Raw genomic sequence first — 6,827 nt, 5'->3', positions numbered from 1 at the left:
TCCCCATTTTGCAGATGAGGTAAGTGAGGCACAGACAAGTGAAATGACTTGCCCGAGGTCACACAGCAGAAAAGAGGTGAAGCCGGGATTAGAATCCATGACCTTCTGACTCCCAGGCCCATACTCTGCTGAAGCTGCTTTTCTAAGAAATGTCAGAAGCTCCTTCCGTCCAGATTCCACCAGTTCGCTCCCTAACCACCCACTCACTAATTATTGCTCCCTCTCCCTCAGCTCTGCATCTCTGCCTGCTCCTCTGCCGGCTTCTTTTATGGCATTTGCTAACCCCTTACTATATGTCAGCCACTGTTCTAAGCACTGGGGTAGATACAAGGTAATCAGGTTGGTCAGAGTCCATGTCCCTCATAAAAATAATTGAGGTATTTGTTAAGCACTTACTATGTGCCAGATACTGTACTGAGCACTGAGGTAGATACAAGTTTGTCAGTTTGGACATAGTTGCTGCCCCACAGAGTTCACAGTTTTAATCCCCATTCTACAGATGAGGACTAGAGAAGTTAAGTGACTTGCCCAAGGTCACACAGCAGGGAAATGGCAGAGCTGGGACTAGTTCCCAGCTCCTTCTGACTCCTAGGCCTATGCCCTATCCACTAAGCCACTCTGTTAACTTCTCCAAACGTCCTGGGCCAGAAATATTGAGGCAAAACTTTAAGTTTCTGAAGGAATGGCCAGACCCTTCCACACTCCATGAACCAAGCAATTAGGATGGTCAGTTTCCTCCAGTTAACGGTCAGAGTCACCACTCAGGGGAAATATGAAATTCCTGCCCAATAATTCATCTTCCTCACAACCCAGCAACCTCACACCGACAGGGGAGGAGAGATAGTTGAGCCATACGCACCTTTCTCACTTTCTGACAAACTGATTGCTTGCAAATTTCACACCTGCATTCCGACACTTTAATTGGCACTTCCTCATTAAAGCCATTTCGTAGAGATAAAATATATATATATATATATTATATATATATATATATATCAAGCAGACAGAAAGCCTGAAATATCAAATTAATCCTTGTCAGCTCCTAATGGCATCTGCCGGCTGGCAGGAAAAGGAGAGTTAGGAGAAGGCCAGAAAGGAAGGGACTGTGCAGACAACAAGGAGGTTACTGTCTAAGGGCTCGCAGCAGTGAACCTCCCTGCCAGAGGGAACCAGAAACGAAATGGGACATCATTCCGGAGCACTGGGACTAAATCCGACACATTTGCTGTGGTGCCGAAACCCTGCAGCATTAAACACTTCACTACAGGAGGGGATCAAGGAGACTCAAGGGGAAACAGAGTAGCTCATCAGTGGAGATAAATTCTTCCGAGGAAACCCTTAGGTGAGGGAGCCATCAGAAGCAATTGTACCCCAGGACTATCTTCTCCCCTGGGAGGGTGCCCTCGTGCCAGCTTTGGAACCTGGCGTTTGGATCACGGATGTGTGTAATGTCGATTGACAAGCGCGATTTGACCTCCAGCAGGCCGTCTGGAGAGCCCGAGCTACGGGAAGCTAAGGAGAATGGGCACCTTGTCTGCCCAGGAACACGTCTTTGATCCCCGAATAGGCCCTTGCACTCTCCCTCACCCCCTCCTTGCGCTCACTGCTCACTGCGCAGTCAACAGTGATGGCTCAGATGAGCTGGATTTTCACTGGGGTGGATGGGGCTGGGGATGGCAGTTGTGACAGGTGTCAGGAGTGACCCAGTGGCTGGATGGGAAGATGGGGAAAGGGCCCCATTAATCATCAGCAGCTCCAACATCCGCCCCCCCCACACCCCCTCCTCTCGCCCCAGTTGCCTTGTGCTCATTGTTTTTGGTTGGTTTTTTTAATGATATTTGTTGAGCACTTACTCTGTTCCAGCCACTGTACTAAGCCTTGGGATAGGGGATAATAAGGTTGAACAGAATCCGTGTCCCATATGGGTCTCACGGTCTTAATCCCCATTTTACAGGTGAGGGAACTGAAGCAGAGGGAATTGAGGTAACTTGCCCAAGGTCACACAGCAGACAAGTGGTGGAGCCAGCTCCTTTGACTCCCAGACCCGTGATCTTTCCACTAGGCCCCGTTGCTTCTCACTGGTCCATGGAAGGGACCTAATCCACTGTCCTTGTAATTACCCCACCACTAAATATGTTGCTTTGCACTAAGTGCCTAATGAATCCTATAACTACCGTTCTTTTTGAATCATCGGCCCACAGTGCGGAAGGGGATGAATCCCAAGACAAAATGCAGAATGTTGCAGCAAGATCAAACCTTGGTGCAGCCACACATGGGGTGCTGATGCTGTTCTGGTCTCTGCATCCCAAGTTGGACATTCTCCAGAGAAGACGTGTATACCTTCTTGGCACTTTGTCTTCCAGTCACAACACAAGAAATGTATATACCGTGGTGCCTTTCCACTAGGCCATGCCGCTTCTCATGAGTTGTGAGTCCCCTTTCCAGGACTCACAACTAGGGTGGTCACCGATAGCATTACAGAATTCCAGGCATCCCCTTTTCGGACATTTTAATGTACCTTACGTTGTACAAGAAAGGACGTCGTGAGCATGCAAGCGCACTCACACACACACACACACACACAAAGACTCTTTGTGGAAGTTTGCAGGTTCCGTGTAGTGTCGGCAACCCCTTGTTTGATCCAAAATCCGTGTTTCCCTCCCAAATCCCTGCAAACACAGGCATCGCCTCTGAGCCACAGAACTCAGCAACAGAACTCAAATCCAATGGACCATTCCCTGAGTAAGCCCTCTTCTCCTCTCATCTCCCTCCCTTCTGTGCCCCCTACACACCTGGATCTGTGGCCTTTTTGCCCTTGAAACTTACCTCACCCTGAGCCCCTCTGTACTTCCGTACATATCCGCAATTTATTTTAACGTCTTTCTCCCCCTCTAGACTGTAAGCTCCTTGCAGGTAGGAAATGTCTACCAAGTCTTTTGCATTATACTCTTCCAAATACTTAGTATAGTGCTTCACACACAGTAAGTTCTCAGTAAATATCATTGATGGATTGATTGAAGTCAAGGGAGTCTGAGCACTTAAAAATTCTCCACACAAAGGCATCTGGCACCATAACCATCGTGGACTGTCTGACAAATGGCCTCCTCGCTCCCAACTCACAGACACAATAAAGCCAGCGCCTACCCTACTTAGAGGGAGAGTGGCTGGCAGCGTTGCTCAGTGGAAAGAGCCCGGGCTTGGGAGTCAGAAATCATGGGTTCGAATCCAGGCTCTGCCACTTGGCAGCTGTGTGACTGTGGGCAAGTCACTTTACTTCTCTGTGCCTCAGTTCCCTCATCTGTAAAATGGGGATTAAGACTGTGAGCCTCATGTGGGACGACCTGATTACCCTATATCTACCCCAGCACTTAGAACAGTGCTCTGCACAGAGTAAGGGCTTAACAAATACCAACATTAGAGGGAGGGGTTGATGAATTTGTTCTTTAAAGTCTGTAAATCACTCTGAGAAGAGGAGGTGAAGTTCCACAGCATATACATTTCCTGTGTTGTGACTGGAAGACAAGGTGCTAAGTAGGTACACACATCTTCTCTGGAGAATGTGTTTGGCCGGCCAGCTGGAAAATGAAGCCACCGAGTGTTAATCACATCATGCAACACTTCCCTTCCTCCCCACCCTCAGCACCTTCCAGGAAAAGGCAAATCCAATTAACAAAGATCCAATTAATTCAATGTTCCTTTCCATTTGATACATTTGGCCAGAAAACATGATTCTCCCTCCTGCTGGCCTTGTCCACCAGAGAGCACAATGAACCGATTAGGAGTGTTGTTAAATTGCCCCTAAACAAACCAAACTCCAAATCCAAGAGTCCTTAAAGTGTCCCATCCGGGAACAGGGTGGCTCCTTGGGGTTGGGGAAGTCTGAGGAAAAGGTCAGGATGTGTCCTTTGCTAAAAATGTAGAAGAAGGGTGGGTCTCTCCCTTGGGAGTGGAGCCAACCCTGGAGGAATCTCTTCTTTAAGAGTGAGGCAGAATTTAATAAAAACTGTGGTAGTAGTGCGGAGATAGATACAAGATAAACATATTGGACACGGTCCTTGTCTCACACAGGGTTCACAGCCTAAGTAGGAAGGAATAGTTTTTGATCCCTAGTTTACTTATGAGGGAACTGAGGCACCGAGAAGTTAAGTGGCTCAGTGGAAAGGGGATGGGTTTGGGAATAAGAGGTCGTGAGTTCTAATCCCCGCTCCGCCACCTGTCAGCTGTGTGACTTTGGGCAAGTCGCTTCACTTCTCTGGGCCTCAGTTCCCTCATCTGTAAAATGGGGATGAAGGCTATGAGCCCCACGTGGGACAACCTGATCACCTTGTATCCCTCCAGCGCTTAGAACAGTGCTTTGCACATAGTAAGCGCTTAACAAATACCATTTCCCCCTTCCCCCCTCACCTCCCCTCAGCTGAGCCCCCTTCCCCTCAGCTCCCCCCTCCTCCCCGCCCTACCCTCTGCTCCTGCCCCTCCCTCCCTTCCCTCCCCTCAGCACTGTCCTCATTTGTATTAATTATTTATTACCCTATTTGACTCTGTTAAAGAGATGTACATCCCCTTGATTCTATTTATTGTGATAATGATGTCTTGTTTTTGTTTTGTTCTGTTTTGCTTTGCTGTCTGTCTCCCCTGATTAGACTGTGAGCCCGTCGTTGGGCAGGGATGGTCTCTATCTGTTGCCGAATTGTCCATTCCAAGAGCTTAGTACAGTGCTCTGCACATAGTAAGTGCTCAATAAATACTACTAATAGTAATAATGTTGGTATTTGTTAAGCGCTTACTATGTGCAGAGCACTGTTCTAAGCGCTGGGGGAGATACAGGGTGATTAGGTTGCCCCACATGAGGCTCACAGACTTCATCCCCATTTTACAGATGAGGTCACTGAGGCCCAGAGAAGTGAAGTGACTTGCCCACCGTCACACAGCTGACAAGTGGCGGAGCCGGGATTCGAACCCATGACTTCTGACTCTCAAGCCCGTGCTCTTTCCACTGAGCCATGCTGCTTCTATTGACTGAATGAATGAAAGTGACTTTTCAAAGGTCACAGAGCAGGTGACTGGCAGAGCCAGGATTAGAATCCGTGTCCTCCGACTCCTATGCCTGGGCTCTTTCCACTAGGCCTCGCTGCTTCCCTATTACACCCCATGGGCTGGGCACACCCCATTCATCCAATCAAAGAAATTTATTGAGGGCTTCCAGGGTGCAGAGCACTGTACTAAATACTTGGGAGAGTACGGCCGGTAGACACTATCCCTGCTCGCAAGGATTTTGTAATCTGATGGAGTAGGTTCATTGTGGGCAGAGACCTGTTAACCAGCCTTGTTGTTTATGGGAAGCAGTGTGGCTCAGTGGAAAGAGCACGGGCTTGGGAGTCAGAGGTCATGGGTTCTAATCCCGGCTCTGCCACTTGTCAGCTGTGCGACTGTGGGCAAGTCACTTCACTTCTCTGTGCCTCAGTTACCTCATCTGTAAAATGGGGATTAAAACTGTGAGTCCCACATGGGACAACCTGATCACCCTGTATCTACCCCAGCGCTTAGAACAGTGCTCTGCACACAGTAAGCGATTAACAAATACCGACATCATGAGAAGCAGCGTGGCTCAGTGGACAGAGCCCGAGCTTGGGAGTCAGAGGTCATGGGTCCGAATCCCGGCTCCGCCACTTGTCAGCTGTGTGACTGTGGGCAAGTCACTTCACTTCTCTGGGCCTCAGTTCCCTCACCTGTAAAATGGGGATTAACTGTGAGCCTCATGTGGGACAACTTGATTACCCTGTATCTACCTCAGCGCTTAGAAGGGTGCTCTGCACATAGTAAGCACTGAACAAATACCAGCATTATTATTATTACTATACTTTCCCAAGTGCTCAGTATAGTGCACAGTAAGAACTTAATAAACGTGATTGATTGGTTGAGGATTGATTGAGGGAGCTTACAATGTAAACACACGCTCAGAAAGACGTAGCGGACTGTGGCAGGTAAACTAGGATCTCTTATTTCCAGCTTTGAAGCAGTCTGATCCTTAGATGCCCTTCTTCCGCCACCTCTCCAAATGATTCACCTGTCAGAGGCAAAGCAACTTCCTATTTATTAACAATAAACGAGGGTCCACACAGAAATCCCAAAAGAATGATCCTACTGGCCTAATTCCTTACGTGACTTCGAATGAGGTTAGTCAGGGAAACCCCTTTGCTCTGCCTTAGCCAGCCAGAGGCGAGCGTAAAAAGAACATTTGATCTTCCAACTAAACAAGGTGCCTACAGTCATGTCAATTTCCTACAGAGGTATATCAAAACAGGAGGAAAAATACACTTTAATTCATCTTTAAACTGCCCCTCGACACGACGTACGAAAGGGCTAGTGAAGAGAAGCAGCGGGGCTTAGTGGAAAGAACTCGAGGGTGGGAGTCAGAGAACCTGGGATTGTTATCCCAGCTCTGCCACTCACCTGCTGTGTGACCCTGGGCAAATCACTGCACTTCTCTGTGCCTCAGTATCTCCATCTGTAAAGTAGGGATTCAAAAACCTATTTTCCTTCCTATTTAGTAGGTGAGCCTCGTGTGAGACGGGGACAACTTCTGACCCTAGTTATCTTGTATCTATCCCGGTGCTTAGTACAGTGTTTGTCACACAGAGTAAGCAATTTAAAAATGGCATTATTATTGTCATCCCAACGTCCTTCAGTTATTCATTCTTTCTCTTTCCTGGACCATCATGGTGTCCAGGTCCCAGAATCCTTCCTGCTCAGATCCCCACCAGGATATCAGCGAACCATAAGATTTTTGAATCTATCCAACAATGGTATTTATTGAGTGCTCTGTACTA

This window comes from Ornithorhynchus anatinus, chromosome 5 (assembly GCF_004115215.2).
Source record: "Ornithorhynchus anatinus isolate Pmale09 chromosome 5, mOrnAna1.pri.v4, whole genome shotgun sequence".
NCBI lineage: Eukaryota > Metazoa > Chordata > Mammalia > Monotremata > Ornithorhynchidae > Ornithorhynchus > Ornithorhynchus anatinus.
The sequence above is the reverse complement of the archived record's forward strand: the minus strand, read 5'-3'. Positions refer to the sequence as shown.